This window comes from Pinus tabuliformis, chromosome 8, assembly GCF_031772625.1.
Source record: "Pinus tabuliformis cultivar Carrire ecotype Pingquan chromosome 8, CPIR1, whole genome shotgun sequence".
Taxonomy (NCBI): Eukaryota; Viridiplantae; Streptophyta; class Pinopsida; order Pinales; family Pinaceae; genus Pinus; species Pinus tabuliformis.
The window spans coordinates 1,003,160,282-1,003,181,258 of NC_142294.1; the positions used below are offsets into that span (position 1 = coordinate 1,003,160,282).

The 20,977-nt window shown below is 39.3% G+C and overlaps 1 long non-coding RNA gene across 1 annotated transcript; it reads right to left on the reverse strand.

Annotated features, from left to right (window-relative positions):
• Nucleotides 1-19,937: 19,937 nt before the first annotated feature.
• On the reverse strand, nt 19,938-20,488 carry LOC149238773 (uncharacterized). The gene is made up of 3 exons (XR_016245417.1): nt 20,355-20,488; nt 20,192-20,240; nt 19,938-20,113 (listed from the first exon to the last, which is right to left on the reverse strand). It is a non-coding gene; the product is annotated as an uncharacterized LOC149238773 (long non-coding RNA).
• Between the last annotated feature and the right edge of the window lie 489 nt (nt 20,489-20,977).

Consider the following 20,977-nt stretch of genomic DNA (forward strand, 5'->3'; position numbering starts at 1 on the left):
AAATGTTGTACTTCATTCAAAGTCTAAAAATATCCCTATAAAGTACTACTTTCTCAGAGAACAAGTTCTGATCAAAAAGTGAAGATGGAGTACATACCCACAAAAGAACAAATAGAATAAATATTTCAAATCCTCTTGCTAGAGAATTCATTTGAGTATCTCAGAAAACACCCTAGGGATAGTTCTTGCAAGTGCTTCTCATTGGCGTGACTTCAAAAGGAGAATCTAAAACTTGAAACTAAATGCACCTTCTAAAGGGGAGACTATAGGAGCAAGAAGAAGTAAAGAAGAGGAACAAGAGGCAACAAGAACAAAGGATCATCATCAAAATATGGGATCAAGTCATCTTATTCTAGAGCAACTCCAATCAAGTTCATTATTCAAAGGTTCATTCTTTAATGTAAAGGTTTATGAAAATGTACATATGTATATATATATTGTATATACACATGTAAACGAGTACTCTTAAAAAATCATAATCATGTTATACAATTTAGTATCTAGTCTAAACATGTTGAATATGAGTGCAGCTCATTATATATCGACATCATCATAATTTTTTAAATTTCTTTAGCTTTTAATGAATCTAAATGAGTATATGGGTCAATATACTTTATGATAACTCATGTATTCATCTAATCTTAATATATGAAGAAGGGAAAACTGAGATATCTTCAATTATAAATATATATATATATGTGTGTGTGTGTGTGAAAAATAAAAATAAAAATGGTTCTTCCATCAAGCCTAGAGGAGCAGATCCTATACAATTTTTTGTGAGGTCTCTAGAACTCTTCATCATGAAGCATCATGAGATCAATGTCTAAACCACATTATTTGCAAGTTCTATATGAAGAAATCTAGCTTAGTAGATGATCAAATACAAATTGGTGTAAAGGATCATTTCATGCATAGATCCTTTTATGATTGCGAGAGTATGTTATTGAAGAAAATCATCTAAATGCCTCTAAAATCATAAAGTCATCACATGATTAAGCTACATTGCAATATATTAATACATCACTTGTATATTTATGAATCCTATAAGCACAAAGATTTGAATGCTATATTTTTTTTTCAAACCTCATGCATGCAAATAGTGAATGCTTGAAAAAGTAAGATGGATCTATCATCAAAAGAAGAAATCCATTGAAGTGCTTCAACCATATGATTGGACTAAAAATCTTTTTGTTGATGGGATGGAAATCCTGGCAAGGTATCATCTCTTTATTCAAACAAATAAAAAATTTCTTGACATGAGTCTATGATCAGAATGATTAAACCTTTTAGTGCAGAAAAGGAAAGAACACTAAATTCAGGCAAATGCCATTCTACATTTCTCTGTAAGAACTCTTTTGATGCAATGTTGTGGGTAGATCCTTGAAGAAAATAAATAAAAGTAAAGGGGGAGAAAATATAGAACTAAATTTCAGCCACAATCAATAAACTAAGTATAGAAAATACAAACAATAAAAGTAAACAATGAAAGCAAAATTCAAAACATTTGCAAAGGTATTTCACCAGCAAAGGAGAATACATGCAATATGACATGAAAAGGAAAGATAAGCATATAAGAAATTCACTCATAAAACTCAAAAGAATCATATTGATACTTTGAAAAAGGAAATAAAGACAGAAGGGGAATATAAACATGCTGCCGCTTAAATGGATAGATTAAATGGAAAACAGAAGTCGAATTAGGTTGTCAACATCCAAGCACTGTACCAGTGGATGAAAAGGAATATCAACATGAGGAAGTACATCCTTGGGTGGTACCTCCATAGGCAGGAGGGTATTCTCTATAGAAAATAGCATGTATTTTGTTCCTAGACTTCGCTGAGGAACGTTAAGAAAGAAATGCATCACAATTTCTCATATTGGCTTGCTGACCACGACAAGGTGAGAAACATAAACAACGAAAACTAGGTGAATGTGAAACCAGGAAGACACAATTTTCCACAAAATAATCTGGAGGAATTTGATAGGCCTCAGCCATATCATCACTGACTGGATTCTCAAAAGAAACACAATTTACATAGATTTTAGTTCCATCTCTCTCTGCCAATACTATTGAATAACTATGGGGATGGATGGATAATTATGAAAAAAAAGTTGAAGGAAACATGAATGATCTAAAGAAAAGAAACAAAATTTCCACAACAAAAAGAGACTCAAGTATTTCAGAGAACACATACTTGTAACAACAAGAAAAGGTACAGACCGGTTCAAATTGTAAGGCATGCAAACGGAATGGTTATGGAACAGAGGTGACATAAATGATAGACCTGGTAGGACACAGTGGCAGAATGAGTATAGGGATATTAGGTTAAATAGATACTGAAATATTTGGTAATGGAGGACAAATGGAACACATAATAGTAACGTACAATTGATACTAACAGTCAACAATAGTCGAATGAATCAAATGTCATGCATCATGGTTGTGTTGGACCTTTTTCATATAAGCAATAGATTATTTATTTTTATGTATGCAACGTTAATTATAATGGTGGAAGCGCGATATATGAAAAGTTCATATGGTTTAATGATATTAATTCTCCAACGCATTATATATGCAGTAATATTGATATATACAATATTCAGATGGTTCAGCAATATTAATGGTTCAACGATATTAATTCTCCAACGTATTAATGCCCCCAACGTATTTCTCCAGCGTATTAATTCTCCAACGATGTATTCATGCTCCAACGATATGCATATATGTAAAATATTTGGCATTGAGCAAGTAAATCAAAATGGGTTCTTTCTTATTGTTGCAAATGTATTTATTCAAGCCTCTAAGATATTTCTAATCGTCTCTGGCCTGCTATTAGGGTTCATGGAATAGTTGAGATTTATCTTTTCGATATTATCGACTTCGTTGGCCTAGCCTTCACCTCCGAGACAATGATATTTTTATATCTGTTGGATCGAAGCTTATCAACCAGAGCGTGGTACATGAATAAGTTTGAGGGTCTTCCATCTCACAGAAAGGCTTTGATACCCTCCCTCATATGCGATTGATCTGATTTATATGTATTGATGAACACCGAGGCCATGTGATCATTGCTTCCTATTTGTTTATCTAGATTTCCGTGAGGGGAAGGTGAAGAACAAATATTGTGCTTAGAATATTGTAGAAGTGTTCTATGAATTTTAACGTTGCAACTAGTTTTATGCCGGCTTAAGAAAAAATATTCGTATTAATCCTCCAACTATGTATTCATACTCCAACGATGCTCCAACAATGTTTTATGCCCTAATATGAGTGTCATTATATATTAAAATTCTTAATTGAAATGGATTGCGTTTAATGGACTAGGACTATGACTATTGCTGGTGGAATACGATAACTGAATTCTCCTTATAGTTGCAATGGACTGGTAGAATCCTCCTTATCATTTTATTGATGGTGTCTTCTTTGCATAATGAGATATCACTACGTCTTCTCATACAGTTATCGCTCAATGTTTTTATGCCAATTCAACGCTCTTTAAGAACAACACTCAACGATTATTAAAAAATTTCAAAACATGGACCATAGTTTCATGACATGTTGAACTAGAGTGAGTATGGAGCATTTATGAAGCGAATATGGAGTCCTTATGGCAGCAACGTTGTAGCTTGTGACAAGAGGAGTGTTGATATTTTAATATATGCAACATTGACATCAATACTACAAAATTTTATCCTAATATTATTTTTCATGCAAAGAGTACTATGGAACCAGCGTGGATATACCATACAATCGACCAACCTCGATATATTATTATGCATATATTGGACTTGGAAATTATTTCTTGAAACTGTATTTGACCTAGTGTTGGGGCCATTTTTTTAGTAAAGATCGTGAGATTTCATTTTCAACTCGAGAATGGTGTATTTAACACATACAATATTTCATGGAACTAGGCTACTTGCTCGTTATCTTCTAAATACACTTTAGTGTACAAATCTTTCATAGCACCAACCAATTTTTTATGTGCAACTTCTTTTTACAAGTGGCAGTATTGTGGTTTCTCATAAGATTTTATTTTGAAGAAGCATTAGAAATAATAGGTTTCATCATATACACATTGGAACAACATTTATTCTTCCATATTTTCTACCTATTACATGCACATTTATGATTTTTTTGGGGGCATGAAACTCAGAGACTAATTGGTCACAACCACTCTTTGCCATTGATGTCAAATGGGGAGGTATGAGGCAGACTGCTATAGAAGAAGAGATATTATTTTTGTCCAAGAGGAGGAATAGTTGTGGTGCCATCAATTCTAAAGGGGGAGAATGTTGGTAATGTTGGAATTGATGTCAAATGGTCATGATAAGGAAACTTGTTGTCATTAAGTGATGAAGGAGCATCCAGCTAATGGCACCATGACTCCGTGTTGGTCTCAGCTAAAGTGGAGAGATTTATCATCATTTGATTTTCTTTATGTTTGATTAATCAAAACAGAGTGTAGGAACTTGTTTTCTTTTAATTTCATTACTAGTTACGGGGAACCTAGGAACAATACATTTAGTTAGGGTCCTTAAGGACAGTGTCTATTTGTTTATTGATTAATTCATCTCTTACAACTCTTTTCTTCATTTAAGAAAAATAAATGTAAATTGTATATCTTACAACACAAGAAGACCCAGTTATAGATTATGTAAGTGAAAAAAAAACTGAAGAATAACCCTGAACAGTAACCATGAACAGTGAAGAGTTCAGGAAACTATGGGCAAACAGTACAAAAAACCAATGTAATACATTTTGAAAAGGTTGTAATAGAATACATTAGAAAATGATTATCAAAACCCTGAGTGTCCATCTGTAGCAAGCAATCCTTCATTTCAATTTCTTTTCCTATTAATTACTTTGTCAAACAAAGAGATGCTTTCCTTTATTTCCTAGCAACCTTTTGACAAAGTTCTTAATTTTCTAACGACGAGAATGAGAAGCATAGCATTAACAAGGAACAAAGTTAGGTAATCCCAGCAAACAATACAAGTTCTAGATCGAGAGCCCAAGCAACCACTAAAGAAGAAAGCAAATAGAATGCAAACTTTGTAGAATTCCTTCAAAGGTAACCATATGTAACCAAATCTTTCATTTCCATTATATATAGTTTAATGTTGGCATATAGAAATAAATAACAATTATCAAAAGTGTAAGACCAGCTACTCGAGTGACCTCCTCCTCAGACAATGACAAACATCGAAGCTAGTGTTTGAAACCTTGTATGACTACAATACTTTCGAGAAAAGAAAAATTAATTACAAGTTGCAGTGGAAAGTCATTGGACGCGAAACAACAGACTCAGCCAACCCTCTCATTCTTCTAACCTACTCGCAAACTAAACCAGCAACCAGAGAAGCAAAACTGTAAATGGAAAAATCTATAGCAAAGAATGACCCTACCGGTTTCATCCACAGAACCTGAGCCACACTCAACGTGGAGAAACCCTAACCTGCAGCAGAAACAACAGAGAAAAGTTAGTGAATGCATTCCAGAGTGTGAGAACCAATAACAAACAGTGGAGGAAAGAGTATTAACTTCATTTACGTGAAGGATAGTTAGTGCCGACAGAACAAGCTTGAAACTAGGTCGCAGACACAAGAAGGAGCCCTGCTCACAAGGAGCGGTCACCCTTACCATCACAGAAAAACTGGGCAGATAGCTATAGCAATGAAGGAGAAGACTTAGATAGCTATAGCAATGAAGGAGAAGACTTACCTTGCTGGAATCTGTCGAAGCTGAGCACAGGGTCCGTTATGAACGCGCTGGAATCTGTGAAGCTGAGCACAGGGTCTGTTGTGAAGCGCTGGAATCTGTGAAGCTGAGCACAGGGTCCGTTGTGAACGAGACTTGAAAACCACGGGAAGTCAACAACAAATCAACTAGGAATGCAACCATAGTAAATTACATAGAGGAAGTTAAAACATAACAAAGATAGCACGATCCAAGAGAAGAGTGATAACGAGGGAGAGGAATCCACAACGAGGAACAAATAAAGCTCCATTACAGAGCTCAATACAGTAGCATACAAACCCTCTTTGTAGGCACAAACCTTCATTGCATTTTTGCAGAGCGAAAACAAGAAATGACCGAATGACAAAGAACAGAGGGTTTTGGTAACATCAAAGAGAGAGAAAACAGTAACCGAGGGGAGTAAAGCTACGAGACCTCCATTAATTTCCAACATAAATGCCAATAAACAAATATCTAGAATAATCACTTGTTTAGAGCCTAATCATATGTATTGACCCGAGATTATTTGCTAATCATACATTTGTTTATTAAAGCCTTGGTGTATTATTATTAATAGTATTAAAGCATAAGTGACGGGCTGGTCCCATCATAGTGGTATCAGAGTAGGATTTAGAGTTTGCCTGAGAAATGGAGGTAGGAAGACGAGGTTGTGGAAGAAGTGCTTGGAGAGCAGCAGAGGAAGGAGAAGGGATCCAGAGGTAGGAGATGATAACGAAGAAGAAGCCGTAGTGAAAGGAGATGGATCAGATGAAGAAGGACTGGAAATGAGATTGTTGAGGTCAGTCCTATTGGCTAGTAGCAAGCCTAAACCAGAAATTCCAAATTATGATGGCAGCTTGTCCACAGAAGTTCTGTTGGACTAGATCAACGAATTGGACAAATATTTTGAGTGTGAAGAGGTGAGTGAAGATCGGAGAGTTAAGTTCGTTGCAACAAAGCTGAAGGGACACAAAACCCTATGGTGGGACAGTGTCCAAGCGGAGAGAAGAAGGATGAACAAGTTGCCAATAAAGGAATGGTCAAGAATGGTGGCGAAGTTGAAAGGCAGATTTTTTCCCAAAGACTACCAGATTGCACTTCATTGACAAGTGCATAATTTGAAACAAAAATGGATGACAGTGAGAGAGTATACTGAAGAATTCTACCGAGTAAATTTAAGAGCTGGTTATACAGAGGACACCCTGGAGAAAACAACAAGGTATGCAAATGGTCTCAAATTGGAAATATTAGATGAAATCAACATTCTTTCCCCCAAAAAATATAGAAGAAGCATACTAGAGTGCCATGAAGGCAGAGGAGAAGATCACCAGAAAACAAAATGCTAGGAAAGGACAGGGAACCGGCACAGGAAGAGGACAGTCTTATGGCAGAGGACGAATTGCCAGCACTAGTGAAGAAGGGAGCAGTTCCAAAACTTCTGGGACAACAGAAAAAGGAGACAACACTAGAGGTGGCAGGCCATATCAACGAGGAAGAGGGAATGGCCAAGGTAGAGGAGCTAACTATCAGTGCTACAGGTGCCACAAGTGGGGGCACAGATCTTTTGAGTGTCGTGAAACGGAACAAGCTGGTCAGAGAGGAGCGTTTGTTGCACAGCCAGAGGAAAGAGAAGCACCTCCCGAGGAAGCATAAAATGTGTCAGAAACATGGGAAGCCTTAGTGCTGAATAAAGTATTATTGAAACTAGCCAAAGAAACAGCTGAACAAACTCAAAGGAAAGCATTATTCCGGACAGTTGGTAAGTCGCACGAAAAATGCTGCAAGCTAATTATCGACACTGGGAGCACGGATAATCTGGTTGCCACGGAGATGGTAGAGAAATTGGGTTTGAAGCGGCTAAAGCACCCCACTCCTTACAAGGTATCATGATTGCAGAAAGGCCATCAACTGTTGGTGGACGAAGAGTGCGAAGTTGAGTTCCATATTGGCAGGTATAAAGACAAGGTTATTTGTGATATTATACCAATGGGCGTATGTCACATACTGCTAGGAAGGCCATGGCAGTATGACCGGAAGGTAGTGCATGATGGGAATAAAAACTGTTATAAGTTTGTCAAAAATGGGATCAAGCACACACATGTGCCCATCAAGGAGGAGGAGACAACAGAAACAAGCGGGACGAGAGTGTTATTAATGGGTGGAAAATAGTTTTTGAAGCAAATTGAAGATAATGAAGTGAACTATGCTGTTGTGAGAAGAGCAAAAACATTGTTGTTACACACAGAGGTGTCAGATTTGCCTGCAGAAATTCAAAATATGTTGTAGGAATTCAGCGATATTGTAGTGGATGACTTACGAGATAAATTTCCTCCCAAGAGAAGCATAAGCCATCATATTGACTTTATACCTGGAGAAAGTCTACCGAATAAGGCAGCATATCGAATGAGCCCCAAAGATAATGAATAAATCAAAAAACAGGTGCAGGAATTGCTGGATAAAGGGCTGATAAGGGAGAGTTTGAGCCCCTGCACAGTTCCAACAGTTCTCGCTCCCAAGAAAGGAGGAGAATGTCGAATGTGCATAGATTCGAGGGCCATCAACAATATTACCATCAAGTATAGATTTCCACTACCACGAATGGATGATATGATGGACTGCCTGAGTGGGGTAGCATACTTCTCGAAGATTGATTTGAAGAGTGGTTACCATCAGATACAGATCAGAGAAGGGGATGAGTGGAAGACAGCCTTCAAGACCAATGAAGGGCTGTATGAGTGGATGGTAATGCCATTCAGACTGAGTAATGCACCCAATACCTTTATGTGACTGATGAATGAACTGCTGAAAGAGTTCATTGGAAATTTTGTAATAGTGTACCTTGATGATATATTAATTTTCAGCAAGACAAGGGAGGAACACTTTCAACATGTTCGAAGTGTGCTGGAAAAATTGCAGCAGAATAAGCTGCTAATAAATATGAAAAAATGCACTTTTCTGCAAAATGAATTGGTTTATTTGGGATTTGTGATTGCAGAAAAAGAGTTGAAGATGGACCCAGAGAAGATTGCAACAATTGTCAACTGGCCATCCCTAAAAATTCTATTTGAGGTACATAGTTTCATGGGTTGGCAAGTTTTTATTGTAAATTCATAAGGAATTTCAGTGAAATATGCGCACCTATGTTGGACACTATAAAGAAGGCAAGTCAGCCTTTTCATTGGACCGAGGCAGTAGAGAGGAGTTTTCAGCTACTGAAGAAGAAGATTACAGAAAGACCGATTGTTGTTGGGAAAAGTATCCAATACGGAATGACCCTATCCCACTCTAAGGGTGATAGTACCTCAGCAACAACTGAATGCAAAGCTATTCAAGATTACTTCTTTATGAGATGAGAGAGAGAAGAGAAAAGGGATCCACTAACCGTTATCTTCCGCTAATGGTCGATCCAATCTTCCCTCTTTGCTGCTTGCTCCTAGCTCCTTGCTCTTTCACCGACCCAGCTACACAAAGATCCTATAAAAGCACAAGAAAAGGAAACTACAAGAAGCATACATCCATAACTGATTCAAGGATTAGAATAAATCAAATATACAAGCATCAATTCACCATAGAGACACATGCATATAGAAGAACCTCAAATACTTTATTAATAGAAGAAGTAAAGTTCTGAGAGTGTTACAACCATAATAGGCCCAATCCAGCAACACCTCCCAGCAGAAAGAAATCTCCTCTTCACCTCCTTCAAAGCAATCACCCAATAGTTCTATACTCAAACCAACAGCACTTCCTTACTTGCACAAAATTCCAGCCTCCTTTAGACCTCATGAGAGAGCTCTATATATAGGAGATTTGGAGAAAGGATGAGTCAGCTTGAGGCTGGCATGAAGCTGACTAGTGTCCTCTCCCACTTCAGTTATTCTTCAGTTCTTGAGTCCACTTGGAGTCTCTTGCTTCCACTTGGAGATTTAGATCCTCTTACTCATCACAAGGCGAATTCTCTGATCCAAGTGTCATTTTGGAAGCTTCCTGGGCATTTGACACCTTGCAGAATGACTGTGCCACTTCGCCAATCTCGCCCAGCGCAGGTAGCCTTCATTGCTTTTGACATTCAGCGTAGGTACAGAGTGGAGCAGTTGACATTCAGCGCAGATGCTCAGTGGAGTAGTTGACATGATCCAAAAATAGCTTGTTTTTGAGTGTTTTCAGGTGGAGAATAGATTTTCAGTGCTGTGGTTTGCTGACCTTGTTCCTCTAGGGGTAGGAACAACACGTTTAGGGACTTTGGATCCCTTAGATTATTGACATTTCATGCTTCATGCTGCTAGGCACAAAAATGTCTATAACAGTTGCCCCCTAAAGTATGAGGTCGTTTATCGGGTGAAATGCTTTATCAGGAGGATCCGAAGTTCATTCAATCGCTGAGAGGTGCCCTGTAATAAAATACAATACAATACATTATTTTTCATTCTGCTTTCATGATCTAGCTGAGGCGGGCATTCCCATGCTTAGCTTTATAAATTCATTTTGGTACATAGAACAGACGATCGTCTGGTGGTAGACTGATAATTCTATGCTGAAATTACCATCCTTTGAGTAGGATGATCATCTGCTGCAATGATGTACATAACAAATGTCTTTATATCCTGAATATATATATCGCAGCCCGGATGGATGAAACTAGATCCGGGGTCTTCAAAACTCGTTCGATCTTCACTCTAAGTACAAGTCGATCCATGTGAGAATTGCGCTGAAGTCGAACATGGAAATACATCGCTTGATTACCGGTCAATGATGTAAACCGTTAACAAGCACGAGAGGAATCACCGATAATGAAAATGACCCTCAAGGTACTGCAGTACAATTCACGTGGTGTGAATAAAGGACTTGGCGTCGAACACCACGCAAAATCTTCTGGTCGAAGGTCATTGATGTATACCTTTCGCCGGAAGTGAGAAACTTGCCATTGAGGCATGCAAGCTTCAAAGTATTGAGGGGGGTTGTTCCTAGATCAACTTCTTGGATAATGAGCTGAAGTCGACAAGAAGCGATCCGTCAAAGGAGGGCCTTAATGAATCCCACATTAGTGACACGGAACGGAGCTAATGATTTTAGTGGAGGTGAAAACAATCTGTGAAATATGATTCAGGGTGGCGATCATGGGTGGATGAAGGATAATGTATGGCAGTGGATGGGACACGGTTGACTCTTTCTGAACACATCTCTTGAACATATAACGACACTGATGTGATGGATCGGTAGCATTACCCCAAATGTGGATGGTTTGGCGAGGACCATGGTGATGAGACCGGTGAATGAAACAACCCAACCCAATGTGATACGGCGGACAAAGTGTCATGTTCAAGAGCGACTTGCTACCATTAAAGATTTGAGGTTCTCCCAATTTTTCCCCAGTCATTCCTAACCAGTACCTATTTATTTTTGTCAAGCTTGAGGAGGATAACATATGCTTGTTCTATAACCTGCCCTTCGGGCAAGCCCATCGCTATGTTTTAACGAGCTTAGCGATAGGGAAACTCGTTCTCGTCTAAAGACAAGTTTGTCGCTATTTAATCATTTTAACGAGTCTAACGACAAGGAAAACTCGGTCCTTTTCATTTTTAGAGAGTCTGAAAAGGTACAGAAAGTTAACTCCAAAATTCCTTTTTCGTCATCTAATCCCTTAAGTCCGAAAAAGTATAAAACAATACAGAAGGGATGAGTTTTCGATAACTTTAACGAGCCGAATAAAACAAGCGCTTGACCTTTTTGTGCAATAATCCCTCAAGTCCAAAAAGATTAAAATCTAGAGGAGGGATAGCTCTTCCGGTCACTTTAACGAGCTGGAAGGCCAAAACTCGGAAAACTTTTCATATTTTACGAGTCAGGAGAAAAGAGCTCAAAGAAGACTCGTCTTTTGAGGAACGAGTGATAAACAGGGATAGCAGCAGATTCCAGGTACAGGTTGGAATTTTCCAATCACGGCAGTGTCACAAGGATGGCTAAGTGAAATCACTCTTCGCAGCTGTTCCTCAAAATGGGTAAACAATCATATGGAGGTGAACGGTAGGCCAAATAGAATGGAGGTGGCGGGTGCAAACACGACCAAGGCTTTTATGGCTAATAAATTTACGATCACAATGGTTATTTACCGAGATGGGTTCATTTTTTAATGAGCTTGAATGCGCCAAAACACTGCTCAAAAGATTATGTTTATTTTTTAACGAGCATGAACTATGACGCTAAAACTGCTCGGATCTCGCTTTTCTATTTTTTAACGAGCATAAATTCCGCGGTAAAACTGCTCGATTATACCAGTCATAAGATAAGAAATGTCTCTTGTGGGATAGCTATTTTTTATGGAGCTTTATCCCACAAAGCTATGCTCCTAATTTGGCAAATTTTGACCTTTGCCCCACATCCTTCCTTTATGCAAGTTCGGAAACGGCTAATCCCAAAAACAGATAAATAACCGCTCCTAGCTTGCACTCCAAAAGGTTTGCATGCCCCCAGGTATAAAGTACAATTTCAAGGCTGCCCCTACTTATCCGATAAAACATTTGTTTTAAAGGGTGAGGCTTGCCTCTTCCTGGTTACCCAAAGATGGTTGTATTTGCTGCCGCAAATCAATCTCTTTCTTCGGCACTGTCTACCAAAGTAGACAATGGTGAATGACCTTTGTCAAACAAGTAACCTTATCAAAAGAATCCTGTTCTAGAACAACCCCTCTTCCTTCCACGGACGGGGTACGGACTAGTCATATTCCTTCGCGGAAATTCTACTTTATACCCAAGGTTTCCTCCGCCCGAAGCAGACCAGGATGCATGCCCCCTGGGTTCCAGTCCCATCTTTCCGAATCACTCGCACTCATCGGGAAGGAGGACTGGGGGTGGAGACATTTCTTGGGTGAATAGACCATTGAGGGTTGGTATTTGACTATTTGCGATGCGTGATCCCAGAAATGAAAGTTGGTCTACGAGCTTGACCATCCTTCCTTCGTGTGGAAAACACATTACTCTAAAGAGTGAGGAGACTATAGCTCCCATGCAATATATATAGTCTCGTCCAAGGAGTAGGTTATAATCCAAGGGTCCTTGAACGACCATCACGTTTATTTGAACGGTCTTCCTTTTCAATGTAACAGGTACATTGGGGAGGATCCCTAATGGTCGACTGGTTCCTTTATCAAAACCCGAGAGATTTCTCATTTCAGGCAAAAGCGCCGGGGAACCCAGTGCTTTCCAAGCAATAGAGGAAAGGATACTCACAGATGCCCCTTCATCAATGATAGTTCCAGCCATTACCATTCTATAAATTTGGACTATGATTCTGAATGGTATACTGGCTGGCAACCGGGGTCTGCCTAGTTGGTTCCAATCAAAGGACACAACCAGGTTGCTTGGTGGTGGGACCGAATACACGGCCGGATATGACCTTGACGATGTTCCTTCCTGCGATAAAGGAATAGGCGCATTGCCCTGATGCTCGTCAGAGTCTGTGCTGATGAAAAGAATCTGGATGGTGTCATCCTTATTCTCTTCAGTGAGGGTGTCATTTGAAGATGAATCTTCAGTGACTGTGTCATTTGAGGATGAAACCTCTGAAGGAAGAACCGGGTCAACTGCCGTATCGACCTTTAGACTTTCGTCTGGTCTGGATTCAGTAGGTTCATTTTCAATGACTGACGCTTCAGCTGACCACTTGAGCGGGCCAGCTGTATTTTCAACCAACGAAGGACTTGGCACGAGTTTTTTATATCCAGGAGGAAGTCCCAACGGTGAAACCGGGCGATCTTCCAAAACTCTCTTTGCTTCATCTAATAAGGGACAACGGTGGATGGCGTGACCGCCCTCACACAGTCTGCAGGGGGATCTTGCTCCCCCTCTTTGTCTTGAACCTTCACTTTCGCTGGTTAACGGTAAGCAATCAACATGGCTATCAGAGGTTGATGCTCCCGAATTGTGCAAACGAGGTGACCAGTCCCTTAGTATCCGGGGAATACAGGGACAATCTCTATGGAAGTGGTCTCCTCTACATATGACACATGGCGATTTAGGCCCAGTCTGTGCTGTGTGTGGGTTTTTCTCAGATGTCTTTTGCTTGCCCCCAGTCGCCTTAGGCTCCTTCTTCTTCTTTTCTTTCTTCTTCTTCTCCTTCTTCTCCATGGGAGCTTGGCTTTTGCCGACTCTACCCTGTGAAGATGAAGGATTAGAGGAAGAATTATAGGAAGTGGAAGGCTGGCGGGCAGCTCTAGACTCATCTAACTGTTGACTCGACTGCTCAGGAACCATGGTGGTCTGAACTACATTAGTTGAGAATAGCCAAATAGGCAGGCCAATTGTCAGTCCTGGAAGCGGCAATGTGGCCATGTGAGGTGCACCAACTTCTCCCCAAGAGGAGAATGGACTAGGATTTCCATCATGTGGAATTCCTTGGTTGGGGCGTTCCATGTTCTCAACTTAAGATCAACGCGGGAATAGGAGGTGATTATGTTCCGTTTAAAATAAATTTTATAACGATGCTTAGACACAACTTGCTTTTTCACTTTTTAAGAGTCGAGAAAAAGCTAAAGATGACTCTAGTCTCCTTCGATGTTTTAACGAGCCCGAAGTGACAAATGCTCAGATGGAATTTTTCAGTTATAGAGTTTGAAAAATGCCAAAAGAAACTACTCTGGAGTTCTAGGCAGAGGGTGTGCCAAACTTTTCGCAAAACCACAGAATACGTTTTACGGTACGAGTGGTCGATCTTCGTGAATGCTATGTTCACTGCATTGCGATCAGTAGGGCGGCCAACACGGTTTCCTATTGGATAAAGGATTTATTCCTATAGGGGTCTCCCAATATATACGCGACGGTACGTGGGAGCACAAGTCCGTATTGATACTTATCGCTTCACCGTGGAGGAATCACCCAACCACTCAACGCTAAGATATCACGTTTAACGACGCCGGAACACGTCTCTAGCTTAGACCTCTAGATGTTTGCGTTATGTTTCAATGCGTTGTTATGTAAATTCAATTTATTTTAAGGTTGATCTTGTTTAGCAGTTTGCCTTTATGGATCACCACGAGATGTATAGTAACACTCCTAAATGCAGTCTAAGATGATAAGCAAGCTTTTCAATCTTTCAACTTTGAAAACCTTAACTACTGAGGGAAAAGAAAGATAACACCTTTTCACACAGATCATGGAGCACACACTAATGCACTTTTTCCCTAAATCAACATGCAAACTGTCATAATGCACATGCACAATGCAAGTATTTCTTTTCTCTTTCTTAATGTTGGTGCAATACAAAAAGAAAGCTGTTGTATAATTTTGAATTCAATTTCAAGTGAAAGCAAACAAGCTTGTCCAAAATCAAAAGACACCTTAAGATTTACTTGTTTCGACACTAGAAATATATAAATTCAAACCATATGACGAAAGTAAAAGCTCAATCAGCTATGAACAGCAAACAAACTAACTCTTAAGATCAAAACGACACTTTATCACAGGTCTAGATCTAAGAGGTCACAGCAAGACTAGTTCACTTTCGTTATGGGAAACTGTAAATGTACAAGAAATACACAAAGAACAAACACAGTTTCTTTATACAACTGAGGCGGAATAGTGACAGGGAAAGTTGGTTTCAGATAGGCACACTGACTGGTAACAAACAACAAAAACAAGAGTGAAAACAGGGCAAGAAACAGCAGGAAACCCCAGTAGCACTAGGCAAGACTGGTCCAGCGCAGGTGGTACACTGCCTGTTTGACCTTCAGCGCAGGTAGCCCCTTCGGGAACTGCGCTGAAATGCAGACAGCCTTTGTACAGCCTGCACTGAAGAACGAAACTTTCGTTTCTCTTGGTTTCCGGGTCACAGATTGCTCAAAAATTCACAGTTTTTGCTCAAATCAGAAGCTATCATTCAAGGACACACTAAGGGATGACAAGGAGGATGAAAAGCTATCACTAAGAGCTTATTAGAGTCTTTGTGGATCAGCTCTTCAAATCATAAACTTGCCCAGAAACTGAGCTAGAGTAGCTGCCCTCTACTTTGTATTTGAAAGATTCAAACACAGTTCGATTCGGTACTCCCTTTGTTTATGAAATGAATAGCAAAAACACAAACAACAACCAAGATACGATCCCCAGCGGAGTCGCCAATTTGTTGTTGGGAAAAGTATCCAATACGGAATGACCCTATCCCACTCTAAGGGTGATAGTACCTCAGCAACAACTGAATGCAAAGCTATTCAAGATTACTTCTTTATGAGATGAGAGAGAGAAGAGAAAAGGGATCCACTAACCGTTATCTTCCGCTAATGGTCGATCCAATCTTCCCTCTTTGCTGCTTGCTCCTAGCTCCTTGCTCTTTCACCGACCCAGCTACACAAAGATCCTGTAAAAGCACAAGAAAAGGAAACTACAAGAAGCATACATCCATAACTGATTCAAGGATTAGAATAAATCAAATATACAAGCATCAATTCACCATAGAGACACATGCATATAGAAGAACCTCAAATACTTTATTAATAGAAGAAGTAAAGTTCTGAGAGTGTTACAACCATAATAGGCCCAATCCAGCAACACCTCCCAGCAGAAATAAATCTCCTCTTCACCTCCTTCAAAGCAATCACCCAATAGTTCTATACTCAAACCAACAGCACTTCCTTACTTGCACAAAATTCCAGCCTCCTTTAGACCTCATGAGAGAGCTCTATATATAGGAGATTTGGAGAAAGGATGAGTCAGCTTGAGGCTGGCATGAAGCTGACTAGTGTCCTTTCCCACTTCAGTTATTCTTCAGTTCTTGAGTCCACTTGGAGTCTCTTGCTTCCACTTGGAGATTTAGATCCTCTTACTCATCACAAGGCGAATTCCCTGATCCAAGTGTCATTTTGGAAGCTTCCTGGGCATTTGACACCTTGCAGAATGACTGTGCCACTTGGCCAATCTCGCCCAGCGCAGGTACAGAGTGGAGCAGTTGACATTCAGCGCAGATGCTCAATGGAGCAACTGACATGATCCAGAAATAGCTTGTTTTTGAGTGTTTTCAGGTGGAGAACTGATTTTCAGTGTTGTGGTTTGCTGACCTTGTTCCTCTAGGGGTAGGAACAACATGTTTAGGGACTTTGGATCCCTTAGATTATTGACATTTCATGCTTCATGCTGCTAGGCACAAAAATGTCTATAACACCGATCTTGAGATTGCCAGATTTTAAAAAGCTTTTTCAAGTCCACTATGATGCAAGCGGTACAGCCATTGGAGTTGTAATTAGCCAAAAATACAAAACTGTTGCATTTTTCAGCGAGAAGTTGTATGAAAGCACACAAAAGTATTCATCCTATGACAAAGAATTCTATGTTGTTGTCTAAGCACTGAAGCATTGAAGATGCTATCTGCTGGGGAATGAGTTTGTTTTATTTTCGGATAATTCTGCACTGCAATACGTGATGCAACAACATAAGCTGAATCACAAGCATGCTAAGTGGGTTGAATATTTTCAGAATTTTACCTTTGTGTTGAAACACATTAGCTGGTAGGCCAACAAGGTGGCAGATGCGTTGAGAAGAAGAGCCTTGTTCTTGCAGGAGAGTACGATACAAGTGCTGGGCTTTGAACATTTGAAATACTTGTATCAGACCGAAGTAGATTTCAAAGAGGCTTATGAAGCCTGCTAGAATCCTTTGCTGAGAAACAATAGTCCATGGTTGGACTATAACTTGCAGGAGAAGCTATTGTTTAAAGGGGGATAATTATGCATTCATAATTGTTCAATGAGAGAGAATATTATTCGAGAGAAGCACAGTGGAGGTCTAGCTGGACATTTTGGCATAGACAAAACATTAGAGCAGCTCAGCCATTTTTATTATTGGCCAAGAATGCGAAGGGATGTGTAGAGATTTGTGACCAAATGTAAAGTGTGTCAGTTGGTGAAAGGACATAGTGAGAATATGGGACTCTACACACCATTGCCCATTCTGAGTAGACTGTGGGACTCAGTCAGCTTGGACTTCGTCTTGAGTCTACCAAGGATGCAGCGGGGTTATGATTCGGTGGTGGCAGTAGTAGACATTTCATCCCTTGCATAAAAACCAGTGATACCACTCACGTGGCCCACTTGTTCTTCACAGAGATTGTCACGCTACACGGTCTACATAAGTCCATTCTTTCTGATAGGGATGTGAAGTTTACAGGGCACTTCTGGTGCACCTTGTGGAAGAATATGGACACGTAGTTAAGTTTCAGCTCTGCTTATCACTCGCAGATTGACGGGCAAACAGAGGTGGTAAACAAGAAGCTTGGGAAACCTGCTACGAAGTTAGATTGAGGAAAATTCATGAATGTGGGATCGAGTACTTGCCCAGGTGGAGGTTGCTTACAATGACTTGCCCAATCGCAGCATGGGTTGCAGTCCTTCTCAGATCTTATATTGCATGCATCCTCGCGGAGTGCATGAGTTACGAGATCTAGGACAATAGGAAATATGGAGTGCTGATGGGGAAGATTTCACCAAAGCAATGAATGATCTACACGAGCAGGTAAAAATTAAGTTGCAGGACAACAGTCAAAAGTATAAATAGCAGGTGGACTTGAAATAGTGAGAGGTATAGTTTAATGTGGGGGATGAAGTCCTCGCGCATTTGCACAAGGAACATTTTCCTAGAGGTGCATACAACAAACTGAAGTACAAAAAGATAGGCCCCTGCAAAATTCTTTAGAAATTCTCAGCCATTGCTTATGAATTACAGCGACCACCAGGAATAGGCATCTTGCCCATATTTAATGTGGTAGACCTGTTTCCATATACTACCAGCCTAGAGGAAGATAGTACAACACGGCCTACATGGGACACATAGGAAGGAAGTGAGACTTGGATGAGACAAATGTCTTACGCTCAGCCCCTTGAGATCGAGAGGATCCTCAACACTCAAGTGGCCAAGCAAACTCGACAGAAAGAATATCTGCAATATCTGGTCAAGTGGAAGAACCATCCCACTAAGGACAGTTCATGGCTTAACACGAGATAGATACAACAAGTGGGTTAATCAGTCGAGAAGCTCATGGACGGGAGTCTTGAATCTTTCTTACCCTAGGAGCCTGATGCAGGAGCATCCAACTAAGGGCACCATGACTGCGTGTTGGTCTTAGCTAAGGTGGAGAGATTTATCATCATTTGGTTTTCTTTATGTTTGATTAATCAAAATAGAGTGTAGGAACTTGTTTTCTTTTAATTTCATTATTAGTTAAGGGGAACCTAGGAACAATATAATTAGTTAGGGTCATTACCGACACTGTGTGTTTGTTTATTGATTAATTCAACTTACAACTATTTTCTTCATTTAGGAAAAATATATGTAAATTGTATATCTTACAGCATAAGAAGACCTGAAATAAGTTATCGATTATGTAACTGAAAAAAAAAAAAAGCAACTGAAGAATAACCATGAACAGTTCAAGTAACTATGGGTAAACAGTACAAAAAACCAATGTAATACATTTTGAAAAGGTTTGATTGAAGAGAACAGTAATAGAATACAATAGAAAACGATTTTCAAAACCCTAAGTATCTCAGTCCATTTGTATCAAGCAATCCTTCATTTCAATTTCTTTTCCTATTAATTACTGTGCATGACAAATTAAACAAAGAGATGCGTTCCTTTATTTCCTAGCAACCTTTTTCTAATAGTCAGATACAGAGTTCTTAATTTTCAAATGACGAGAATAGGAAGCATCGCATTAACAAGGAACAAAGTTACATAATCCCAGAAAACAATTCAAGTTCCAGATCCACGACACAAGCAACCATTAAAGAAGAAAGCAAGCAGAATGCAAACTCTGTAGAATTCCTTCACAACAGAGGTAACCATATGTAACCAAATCTTTTGTTTCCATTATATATAATTTAATGTTGGAATATAGAAATAAATAATAGTTATCAAAAGCGTAAGACTAGCAACAGCAAACTGGAGTGACCTCCTCCTCAGACAATAATAAACAACGAAGCTAGGGTTTGAAACCCAGTATGACTATAGTACTTCAGAGAAGAAAAAAAATTAATTACAATTTGCAGCTAGAAGTCATTGGACATGAAACAACAGACAGAGGAGCCAACCCTCTCATTCTTCTAACCTATTGGAAAACTAAACCAGCAATTGAAGAAGCAAAACTGTAAATGGAAAAATCTATAGTAGAGAATGAGCCTACTGGTTTCATCGACAGAACCCAAGCCACGACTCAACCTAGAGCCAAACCCCATTGTGCAGTAGAAACAACAGAGAAAATTTAGTGAATGAATTTTAGAAACGAGTGTGAGAACCAATAACAAACAGTGTAGGAAAGAGTATTAACTTCATTTACCTGAAGGATAGTTAGCATTGGCAGAGTGGGCTCGAAACTGGGTCGCAGACACAAGAGGGAGCCCTGCTTACAAGGAGCTATCACCCTTAGCATCACAGAAAAACTAGGCAGATAGATATAGCAAGGAAGGAGAAGACTTACCTTGCGAGAATTTGTGGAATCTGAGCACACGGTCCGTTGTGAACGCGACCTGAAAACCACATGAAGTCAACAACAAATCAACGAGGAATGCAACCACAGTAAATTACGTAGAGGAAGTTAAAAAATAACAGAGATAGCAGCGTCCACGGAGAAGAGTGATAACCAGGCAGAGGAATCAACAACCAAGAGTGGACAAAGCGCCATTACAGAGCTCAATACAGTTGCATACATACAAACCCTCGTTGTAGGCACATACCCTCATTTCATTTTTACAAAGCGAAAACAAGAAATGACCCAATGACAGAGAACCAAGGGTTTTGGTAACATCAAAGAGCGGGAAAATAGTAACCCACGCGAGTACAACCAAAAACCTCCATTAATTTCTGACATAAATGCCAACAGACATACATACATTTGTTGATTAAAACGTTGGTGTATTATTATTAATAGTATTAAAGCATAAGTTACCGGCTGGTCCCATCATTAAGTCAATTGATTAATGTTGATTAATGTTTTTTATGTCATTACAAAGGTTGAAAGTGATGTGAAGTGCAAATGCTATGATAATCAATGTGAAGGCTGAACATTGTCAAATGGAACATAAAATATTGAGACCCGAGCTAAAAAATATATGCTTTCATTGAATAGAAAAATGTATGATACAAGATAATATAAATATGGTTTGTCTCTTGTGATCATTAGTGGTTGAGCTATTTTATTTCAACTCTATTTTATATTACAATATATATATATATAATTTTTTTTTTTTTTTTTTTTTTTTTTTTT